Source organism: Oryzias melastigma, linkage group LG21 (genome assembly GCF_002922805.2).
Source record: "Oryzias melastigma strain HK-1 linkage group LG21, ASM292280v2, whole genome shotgun sequence".
NCBI classification, from domain to species: domain Eukaryota; kingdom Metazoa; phylum Chordata; class Actinopteri; order Beloniformes; family Adrianichthyidae; genus Oryzias; species Oryzias melastigma.
This window is the reverse complement of record NC_050532.1, coordinates 3,014,162-3,026,041: the sequence shown is the minus strand read 5'-3', so window position 1 is coordinate 3,026,041 and position 11,880 is coordinate 3,014,162. Positions and strand designations below refer to the sequence as shown.

The 11,880-nt window shown below is 39.2% G+C and overlaps 1 long non-coding RNA gene across 1 annotated transcript; it reads right to left on the bottom strand.

Moving 5' to 3' along the window:
• Nucleotides 1-3,245: 3,245 nt before the first annotated feature.
• On the bottom strand, nucleotides 3,246-8,854 carry LOC112155549. Its single transcript, XR_004946988.1, has 3 exons — nucleotides 8,416-8,854; nucleotides 6,714-6,772; nucleotides 3,246-3,487 (listed from the first exon to the last, which is right to left on the bottom strand). It is a non-coding gene; the product is annotated as an uncharacterized LOC112155549 (long non-coding RNA).
• Between the last annotated feature and the right edge of the window lie 3,026 nt (nucleotides 8,855-11,880).

The following is an 11,880-nucleotide window of genomic DNA, read 5'->3' as shown; positions in this document are numbered from 1 at the left end:
TTGCCATGTCACGAGTCAGAGAGCTTTCTTCTCCTGTCAGTCAACGACGAAGATGCAAGGACATTAAAGTACAGAAAATGTCACGTATAGCAATAGAACCCTTCATTAGACACTTTGAGCGCCGTCTCCTGCCGAGAACGGTCACGCCTCAATGAGACGTGACGAGAAGACTCTTCTATAAGTAACACAGGTATAGCACCTTTTATACATTAAATAAAAAGTAGAGTAAAAGTGGAAACTTTTTTGTAACTGACCAATAATTGGACAAGAAAAATGTTTGGATGAAAAATAAAAAGAGAGAAAGGAAAATATCTATGAAAATAACAAAATATTGCATAATTTTTAACAGAATGCCAAAAAGTAGTTAAGTTAAATGTACTATAAGTACACTTAATCCACACTAAAAGTAAGGCAGTTTTTAACCTTTATATACTATCTACTGTAAACTTTAAAATGTTCTAATTTAGTCTAAAGAAGTATTCTGTTAGTATACTTCCCGCACTACTTCAACATGGTCTATAGCTATACATATCCTCAAATATTCTTAAGAAAATAAAATTAAAGTTTACTACAACCACGGTGAAACATCTGCAGGTTGTTTTTAATGCAGCTCTATCAGAATTCATTAGCCCTTCATAAAAGATTAGAAGCAAACTCTTGGCAAAGAGCAGGTTATTTAAAGGGGATATACCATGATTTTCCTAAATCTTTCAGAAAAACATCAAATTTTTTAAATGATGAGAACAATGTTTTGATTAGCACTGGCAGTGAACGTTTCTTTTCTTTTCTTTTTTCAAGTATCCTTAATCTGAAAAATCCTCAAAAACTGTTTTCGCTTTCTCCAACAGGAAATAGACCAATCCCTTTCTCCACCAAGAAATAGTCCTCTCCCTTTCTCCACAATATAGCCTTCTCCCCTTCTCCACCATGAAATAGTCTTCTCCCTTTCTCCACCAATATATAGTCTGCTCCCCTTTGTCCAGCAGGAAATAGTCTGCTCCCTTTCGTCACTGGTGTATAGTTTTCTCCCTTTCTCATCCAGTAAATAGTTTGTTCCATGTCTTCTCACTTTCTCCGCTAGTATATAGGCCTCTTGCTTTCTCTACAAGGAAATAGTCTGCTCCATCTCTCCACGAAGAAACAGTCTTCTCCCTTTCTCCACTAGTTTATAGGCCTCTCGCTTTCTCCGCCAGGAAATAGTCTGCTCCCTATCTTTACCATTAAATAGTCTGCTCCCTTTCTCCATCAGTATATAGTCTGCTCCCCTTTGTCCAGCAGGAAATAGTCTGCTCCCTTTCACCACAAGTGTATAGTTTTCTCCCTTTCTCCAACAGGAAATAGTTTGCTCAATTTCTCCACCAAGAAACTGTCTTCTAGTCTGCTCTCCACTAATGTATCATCTGCTCCCTTTCTCCACCAGGAAATGGTCTGCTCCCTTTCTCTATCAGTATATAGTCTGCTCCCTTCCTCCTCCAGGAAATAGTTTGCTCCATTCTAGCTTTGAAGAGAAAGTGTTTGTGTTAGCCTGGGGGCGGAGCCGACTCTTCTTGGAGGGGGCGGTCTCACTCTGTGACATCAGCACGTGAGGACCTGCTCGTTTTCGTGAATATGGGAGGGGCTGCTGCTGACAACGCAGGTTTTTAGACGATTTCTCTTAAATGCATGAACGGATCAAAACACCGGTTTGAGGTTCTGAATACAGAAGAATGAGCAGTATAATGTACTTAAAAACTCAAAAAGTTGATTTTTCTTAATACGGCCCCTTAAATGTTCTCACAGGTAGTCCATACCAAAAAGTGAGGCAGTATACTTGAAATTTACTTATTTAACACTTTCTATATAGTAAACTTAAAATGTTCAAATTTAAGCCTAAAGAGGTATTTAGTAAGTATTCATTTACTGCTACTGATCCATTGTATTCTTGCTATACTAATATCCAAGTATAGTTGATAAAATAGGTTTCAAGTGTACTATTTTTTGCTCACTCCCTCACTGTTGGATGTTGTGTATTTCAAACCAGAAGGAAACCTTTGAGTGTGAATAAGTGCTGCAAAGAATCCGCCTCCCCTTACATTAAGACCGGCTGGACGAGGTGAGAAATTCTACAAGGGAACAAAACCAAACAGAGCAAGGACGGCATGGAAACACTGCGCTTTCAAAACCACCCTCACGGTTGGGGAATAAAGAAGTCACCTTGACAGGATGGAAAGTAGAAAGTTTTTCTCATGGTGGGAACAAAAAAAAAATCAGGTTTTTCACTTTTGCTTCATTTTCCTGCCAAGACTGAGTGAAAAGATGAATGGCACTCCCTCGTCTGCAGGAACCTTTGTAATGCAGGGAGATGAACGCGGTGATGCCGGAACAACAATTACGAGACGCCGTTCTTCCTGTTGCCGTTGGCCTTTTCAACAACCCGATGACAGTAATAAATCCATCCTTTCTGTGTCACTTGATGGTGCGTTCGCTGTTCAGGATGATTGTACTTCCTGCCAGCTGGGCTACAATCTGCCTCTCACAATGATTCATTTGACCAGGAATGGGATGAAGCATCGCGTTATAGATCCTGTGACTTCAGACGATGCCAAGAGAATCAAACTGAATGAAAAGAAAGACAAAGGTTCAGCTGGAGGAAGCTTTTCTTTCATTAAAAGTAGCTGCATCTTCCTACGAGTTGTGGAGAAACACAAACCCATCTATCAAGCAGACCACTATTTCTTCACAAATAACTCCCATTGATTTTGCAGGCCCCTGTGTAAAGCACTATTCACACTGTAACAGTGTAGGCTGGAGAGACTTATTTGAGCTCCGGAGCTTCTAACACCACAAAGTGGCCCAATCAATAGGTTAGGTCTGTAACGTATGAAAAACTAACAGTGGGTTTGTAATTCACTGAAGGAAACTACTTCGAACTGTGTCCCACTGTGGAAACAGACTGGAGAGGAAAGAACTTGAACTCCAAAAAATACGAGAAAAGCTGGAGTTAACCTGGGAAGGAGGGACTTGATTCCTCTGACAGATCTATTCATGAGACTTTGCAAATGATCAACAGACAGCACTTGAAAGCCCCATTTATAGAGGTCAACAGACAAAAAAGTGTATTTTGAGTTTGGTTACACTTTAAGCTCTGGTGTTAACGGGTTTAAGTTGAGGCGAGGGCTTTTCAGTAACAGATGAAGGTCAAATCCTCAGCTCTACATCATCCACCATCGTTCTGGATCAGTCCTCTTACCTGTTTTGAGAGGAATCTTTGATTTGTTTTCAAATCAGTTCAAGATGGGTGAGAAAATGGGCGCCTCCACCTCTGTATTCTTCATTTATGCCATAAACAGTCACTGATAAATACACACCTAAATATAAACTCAGTCACTTCCCTCCCTGAACCAACGTCTTTTCAGATTCTTCTGCTTCTTTTGGTGCTTGATGCTTTTCCCCAGCAGATGACAGCGTTGCTGCTGCACTCTCCTCCAGAGGGCAGGGCTGCTGCATCCTGCTCCAAACATGAAAAGATCTCCAGGAAAATGTGAAATCCTCACAAAATTATAAAACACATTCCAACCAGATTTAAAAATAACAAACTCAAAGACATCCCTGAAAGATACATTTTGTCTAATGCAGCAGAATAAAAAATTACTATTTATGCATTTCTCACTTTCAATCAAAGTTTTCAATGAAATGTAACGACGTACTTCTATACTGGAAGATATATTTAAGCTTTCATTTCCATGTGATTTTGCTTTGTTTGTTGCTTAACATCTTTTGCTTTAACAGAAAAAAGTCTGACAAAAGTTCCAATAATAATAATATCTATTTTAAGTTTTCCCAGTGATTTTTTAATTCTGATAATGTTGTTTATAACTTAAAAAAAAGACTTCAATTTTTAGTTTCTGCACAGCGACAGAGGTTCATTTTAAATTCGTCTCTGAGTTGTGACTGGGAACGTTGGTGCGTTGGTGAAGACTCGTCATCATATTCATTCTACAATATTTTTGGGGGGAAATATATAATGATTTTCTTTAATATAAATATGGATCATATTGTAACACAAAATGCTCAATAGCTCTGAAACAAAGCAAATTTCTATAATTTTATTTGTAGTAGGACACTGAGGTCGTGATTGGGATAGTACCAAAAATTTGAAGACAGTGGCTTGAATATTTTCAGAGCTATTGAGCATCTTTGTTATTTCTTCCATCTCTATTGAACATAATAGAACAAAAGGAAGAATGACTTTTCCCAAAGATTTTTATCGAGCTCGAGTCTTCATAACTAGCTCATATAAATGCAGAGATTTATTAGTTTTTGATAGATTATTGGTTTTTACAGAATGTCCTTTCCCCAAGATTGCACTTTGTAGACGGTCCCTTAGCAGCCGTCTTGCTGCATTTGTCTATCTGCAGCTTGAAGAGAATACTTCTCACTAAACGGCAAAAAGTGATAATTTTTCTTTTGAAATGCATTTGTCGCTCCAGTGGCGGGCCGTCAGGGCCTGCAAGGCCTTCTCTGCTGGCCTAAAAATATCTGAATCACAGACTGATATTAATTATTATTTATTTCCGTGAATACGTATTCTATAATTCCAAATGCTCTGTCTTCGTCCTTTCATTGCTGTCTCCCTGGTTGCGCTGCTTCCAGACGTGTATTTTCCTATTTAAGCATTAACCAATCACATTGCAGCACCATTTGTTGCTAGGGTCAAAGAAATCTGCCCGGAGGCCTTCACAATCAGTTCTGCGGGCCCTGTAGCATAAAATAATTGTCGACCAAACTGTTGCTTCAACCAATCAGATCTGGAGGAGACCACGTGCTAGGCCAGCTAGAAGGCCCACGGAAACGTCAGGATTTTCACGAGCTTTGATTGGACAGCTCGCAGCTCGCTCTGGTTCTGCTGATGGACACAGGTGCCGAGGAGCGGCGTGTCAGGTTTGAAGATGTTACCACTGGAAAGCGTCTCATCGTCTGATTTTTGGTGGAAAATGAATGTCTGGGTAAAGTTGTGGCACAGTTTTGTCTGGCACGGGTAAAGGAGTTCCGTGACTCCGTTGAGCGGGAGTGAAGCTGAAATCTACGAGGCTCCTGAACGCACCACGGGCGCTCCGAGAGCACGAAGAGGTGCAGAGCAAAATCCTCGCGCGCACTACCGACAATATTATTTTCCAGACACAGACCTTGATCGATCCCAAAAACCGATGTTTGTCTCCCTCCTGGACCACAAGAGGCTTCAGGAATACCAGAACATTTCCCGCATGCAGCCTTTTCCAGCTTATCACAGCCACGGAACACTTTCCATCTGCGAAACGCACGGATTCTGCACGACAGAGTGATTGAAATCTTCTTGAGGATAGAAAGGATGGATTTTGTGTTTAAATAATCTGGATTTTTGGTGAGTAAAATTTTGCTATCTCCCTACATAATATTGAAATTTTATCAGGTTATTTTTTATGCTTTTGGTGTGTGTGTGGCAGTTGTACCTGCAGTAGAAGTTTTATAGCCATAAAATAGTTAATGAGGGTTGGATTGATTCAGATGGAGCACTACTGAAGGCCTAGGTGTGAAATGCACGGCCCGCCACTGAGTTGCTCACTCTTTGTGATAACAAAATGATTGAGATACTTGCTATTTTTATTGTAAGAACATCAAAGGTTTTATGTTATAACACGATAAACAGGTATATTGTTTAAACATGAACATTATATTATTAGAATATGTTATTATATTGTACAAACAAGAAAGTTATATTGTTAGAACAATAAACTTTTTACATTATAACGAGATACGCCGTTTTATTTTTTTTAAATAATAAAAAAATAAAAAAACAGCTCAATTTTTTTGATTTGACTGTTCTAAAAACATTTTCTAAAGTAAGGCAGCCAAGTGTAAGACTTTCTTTTGAAACTTCTAGGACATATCACAAGGACACAGGGATTATGCCACTGACTGTCCAGGAGAAATTGTAGCTGTTTGCCAAATCTTCAAGGAGAACTAAACTGAGGTCAAGGCTGTCCCATCACGCAGCTGAAGGATGACTGTTTTTTTAAGGAAAGCCAGTTTGACTGTCTGCTCCCCACCTTAGCAGTGTTCCAAACATGGGTGGACAAAGTAAAGAGAGTAGATTCATTCCTCCCTGCCACCACAAAGCAACCCTCTCTTTAAGTTTAGCTCTAAATGAAAACTGTTGATTAAAGATAAATTCATGCACATAACAGAAAAAAAGATAGCAGTAAATGTCTACCACCTTTTCCCAGAGGCATCAACCACTTGTTGCAGTTCCTTAAATGACCACTAGAGGTTGGTGGCGCCATGTGAGTCAATTTGTGAGTTATTTTGATGCGTGAAAGTCTGACTTTAAGCCAAAATAAAAGCATGTCAATCCTGGTGTCTCAAACCTCTGAGATGTGCTCCCAGTTGGATGTTCTACCTCACATTAGGCACTTTGGTTTCTAATCGAGTTGTTCAACAAAGCAGCTCATTTTCCTTCCTTGTTTTCTCGGGGGAAGGCTCTGCAAATTGTCTGTCTTCACCTTTTTCTAGCCTCTTCATCTTCACCCATCAGGCTAATCATCTCAATATTGGTCCGAACATGAAGAAATCTCCTCTTTGGTCTTTCTCCATTGCTGCTGACACACAGAACCAGCTGCAACCTCTGCTTTTCAGCTCAGTTCAGTCTTCCTCAATTAGATTCTAAACAGTCCAATAGAAACTCTTGTAGGTTTTACCTTTAATGTGCGCATTCCCGCAGGTGTGGATCTGCTTTTTGTCAGCAACTTCTTCATGGCTGCAGGTACACAGAAAAGAGCTACTGACAGGTGTTTGCAGAGTCAGAGCTGTCCACTTCTCTTCTTTTTCATTTTTCTCCATCGTCTTTAAGTCAGAACATTGTAATACCTCTTTCCTCTGTTAATGGTATTTCATTTATTTTTATTTTTTGTATCTATTTACCTTTTTTATAGATTCTTACTCTGATATATCACTCGCTCTGTGATCTTAAGTCACACTGTCAGTATCATGGATTCTTTAAAAAAGTCCAAACTACGGTGGCCCTGAAGTGTAAATCACCCAACACAAAAGCACAATGACAAAGATCATTATGACAATTTAAAAGAAAAAACAAAAAATAAAAAAAACAATACATTTTAGAAATCAAATCACAATTAAAGAAAATGTAAATAATACTAACAATGAGACATTTCAGACTACAAAAGTAAATTCCAGAAATTAAAATGAAATGTTTATAAAATAAAAACAAAATGAGAAACCTTAACATCTTCTTGGGCATCACTGGTTTGAGGATGAGGTTTGTTCTCCTTTTCAACAGGAAGTCTTTGTATTGACAATATCTTTAGGCAGAAGACATTTCTTTAAGTGTCTGAGCACGTCCACTGCAAAACTTCAGTGATCACTCAAACAACTCTTTACCACAGTTCAAGTAGAAAATTCTTCTGCTTTCCCTGCTTGTCAAAAGTCAAACATCATCCAATCAGTAATATCCCATAATCCCCACCTCTTCCAGTTTCTTAGTTTGCTTCATTTTTAAAAAATTACATTTTATTTTCTGGAAATTACTTTAAATTTTTTTGCAATTTAGATTCTGAAATTTTGCTTTGATTTCTAAAATACATTTTTTTCATTGATTTTACTTTTTTAAGTGTTGATGTGATCTTTTATATATTTTTGATATTCAGGGCCACCGTACCAAACACCAAAACTTTTCCAAGCCTTTCCAGTTCACATGATGAAAATGTGCCTTTTCTTAAATGTATCTTTTCTGGCTCTTTTTTCCATCGTCTTTCTCAGCTGCGTCTTTGTTTTCCCGCAGCTCTCCCCTCAGCACGTCTTTCTATGAAAAGCGGGGCTTTGTCTAAATCACGTTGTTGTTGTAATAATCCCAGGAGAGGGCCCGAGGGTTTAGGGATTACCCGCCGCAGCAGAAACAGTGTGAAATCAAATCAGAAAAGCCATTCTGGTAAATCACATCTAAAGTAAAGTGGCTCGCAGAGCATTCAGAGATTTACTCATTAAGTGTTCGCCCCCAACATTAGGAACATTTATATTAGGGAGGAGTGATGCTTTAGTGATCATCTGCCTTTTCTGTTCGACATATTAGATTTCATATGTATGGAAAGGCTTTTATCCTGTCTTCTTTTTAGGTTTTTTGGTTTGCTGTCTTGGTTCCAGTCAGCCTATTCTTGAAAAAAGACCATCATCTGCTGGAGGAGCTGGGGGGTAAAGATGTCACGGGGCAGAAAGCATTGGGCTTCTGATTTTGGATTAGCAGAAATTGCTTTTGGGACATGTTTTTGGTGAGCAAGGAGGGGGTAAAAACCTACCTTTTTAAGTGAACTACTTCCTTTTTATCTCTCACACCTGATCTGTCTTCATACATATTTTACTTGAATTAACTAAGATTGAGCTGCTTACCCTGGATATTTGGTCTCCCGGTGGTGACTCCAAAATGAGGCTTCAAAGTGAAATTAAAGTTGCGAGCGGTGTTGGAATGCAGGTGCTACCCACCCCCGCGAGGGTGGGGGTGGGTAGAGCCGTATGTGACAAATTAATAATAAAAAAAAAACTTTCTTTCAAAATGTCAGCTTTTCTGCTGGTTTTTCTCCATGGCAACCATTTCATGTTTTGTTCGCCTGGGAGGACCAAACAGGTCTATGTCATTTTTAGAAGAATCAGCATGAGGAAATTTTTACATTTTCTTGGCAACAAGGATTTTTCTTTAACCACGCCCACATTCCCAATATGTTCATATCATTTAATTTCCTCCAGCTTAAGCCAACAATTTATATACTGAACTTACACAATATTCCATGCAAGCAACAGGGGAACACCACATTTGCGAGATCGCCACGCTAAAGCCGACTAACTTCTAAGTCCAACATTTTTTCACAAGTAGCTTCTAGTAGTGTTTGAGGAGTTAGCTTGAATTATCTCGGAGGAGTTAGTTTATATTTGTAGCTAGTCCTGAAGATGTTTTTTATTTCAAGATGGCAGCCTCCTATTGAAGCTAAAGGTTAAAAACCATTGATTTTGGTTGTACACTTAACTTGGTGGTATGTGTGTGAAAATTTGTGAAGATCATGCAAACAAACATTTTTTTCTATATTTTGCAAAAATCATCAAATTTGACACTTTGTCACAAAATGGCCACAAAGCAGTAGATCCTGTGGCCTAAACTTCCTATGGATGTTTTCAATACGTGTGCTTTAGTTTTGTTAATGGATTTTAAAGTCATTGTTGGGGCCCATAAGAGGCTTTGTCTCTGTTCAGATTTCCCCCGTTGTGGTGTCTACTTTTTTTGAGGGACTTTATTCACTATTTCAAATATTCTTTTTCACTGTGTACTAGATGTGGCAAATTTAGGTGAGTTTTTAAGGGCAAAAACAATGTGGGTCTTGCAGTCCAGGACTGCTGTGGGATATATGTATGTAAACTTGTAAAGAACGCTCAAAGTCGCTCCTTAATTTCTGTTATGCAGATGAAGCCAAAAGCAAGAAAGAATTTATCATTCTTTGTACTTTTTGTCTTGCTTTGGAAGGACGTTTGGTGATGTTCTGTCTTGCATGTGTGTGGGAGTCCCACACATTAATATGCCGGCAGTGTCTGAGTTTCAGCCAGAGAGAGAGAAGATGGACAGGTGTGGAACTGCTCTCATCCCACCAGGGCATTGGGGATTTTTCTGCTGGATAAAAGGGTCTTTTACCTGCGCCTGTGTGTGTGGGTACAGAAGTGCACTGAAGACATGACGAAGCGGCCTGACTCTCCCTCCATCAGCACAAACGTGGAAGGACAAATGAGAGCGTAACTGCGAGGAAAAGAGGGTAATATTCCACAAACGCACTGAAATGATGACACTCCTGTTTTTTAAATGTCATAAGGGAAATTAACCACACTCACCTGTAGGGCATCAATAATGCAACTTTTTGTAACAATTTTATTATCCTCAAAGGAGCTCTGATCAGATAAATCTGAAATCTGAAATAACAGAGCTGCTCCGTCTGAAATATACTTTAATTGAGCAAAATAAAAAAAATAAATCCTTAGTCAAATGCATCCATACGGAGGATGACCTGTACTGTCTTCAGGCTCAGAAAGTGGTCTATGATCTTAACATTTTGTGCAAACCACCTTCATGTTCAAAGAAGGTCTGCACATTTTTTGCCCACAGACCATATCCACCCATCAGTGCAGTTGGCTTTAACGAGCTGGACTGGCATAAGCTAAGAGGAGACACAAGTACAAAGTCTTCACATCCAGTAAACTGTTGGTGTCCAATCAGTCTTTAGTTTTTTAAAATCTTTGTATGGCTACACTTCTGTCTGCTTCTCCTCTCTGTCTCTAAGCTGCTTTTGATGATAGGAGCTCATCTTCAGGCTTCATCCAGGATCTGGCTTCCCCTCCAGACTCTGATGTCTGATCTGTCTCTGGTTCATTCCTCAAACAGAGCTTTTATCAATCATTTCTCCCAACTTTGTGCATTAAATAAATCATAAGTTTCATTGCTGCTACCTGGTTTTATCTTAACATCATGCATAATCATGAGGCATGGTGGTGGAAACATTATGATAAGAGACAGATGAGGCCAACAACATTTTCAAATGAAGATCCAAAGCATTTGAGCCAAACAGACAACCTGTTTTTACCCATAATGACAGTTGTGACAAAGGCTTGAATGGTATCTTGTGTTCTTGGATAAAGAAATGGGACTCCTGAATCGACTGCACCAAGGCACAGTAAAGACTGCTTTTCTAAAAGAAATGATTTTCTTTTAATGTTCATGACCAAATACTCCTAATAGTTTACTCTCCTACTTTGAGATTGTTTTAACAATTGACTGCATTTGTTGCTCTGGAAATCCCACAGAGGCTCAAAAGAAATTTTCCATCCACCTTTGCTGAATCCCTTTTGGGGTTACAGGATTGATGTAGCCAACCCATCTACTGATGGGTGAAGGTGAGGGACACCATTGACAGGTTTTTATAGGAACACCCACTTATCCACATGCACACTTAAAGGCAATTTAGAAATACCAAATAACTATAAAAGAAGTGGACTCAGTGAGTGTGACGTCACCCATAGAAATTGGCTTACTTTTGGTTCTAGGGAAATTAAGTCAATTCAGTTGGTGTTTTTCCAAGATTTGGACTTCGCCATATTGGAACCAGATAACATCAGTAAGCAGTGATTGGTCCAAGCTGGTCTGAGTCATCATTTCTGTGGCAACCACTCCCACCAATCAGGAGTGAGCCTGTTGGAGAATCCCTCCATTAAACAATTCGAATGGCATGAGACCACCTACTGATTGGTCAGTGTATATCTTCAATAAGGTTCACTACAGAAATATTCCTGAAAAAAAGAAAGTAGGATTATTAAGAACATGCTAGAAAAGAGAAAGTAGAGCAAGAATGGTTATTCGGACAATTATAATGACTGAGTAATAGTTGTTTATGTCTCAATAGAAGTCTATAAAATCATGTACTTCCTGCTTCAAACGCTAAAGGGGAGGGGTCACTCAGTCCAGTTCTATAATAGTCAAACCAAGTAACCTAAGGAGCATTTTTTTTTTTTTTTTTTACTTTGCCCTGGAAAAAAAAAAACATGCATGCACACTCCACACAGAGAGCACTCATTTGGGATTTGAACCAGGGCCTGGAGTGCTAACCACTACACCACCATGCAGCTCTCAAAAAAAGAAAAAAACTGAGAGTACATCCAGTAAACTGCAGGGATACTTTTCACCTGGTGTGGAAAGTCGTTACACAGCAAGAGTTGGAAAGAAGGTAAAAGAAAAATGATTGCCGTCAATGGACGCCCACTCAGGTCCTTCACTCTTCTGCCATCTGGTCGCTGATGATTTCCCTCACAGAGAGACACATCAGT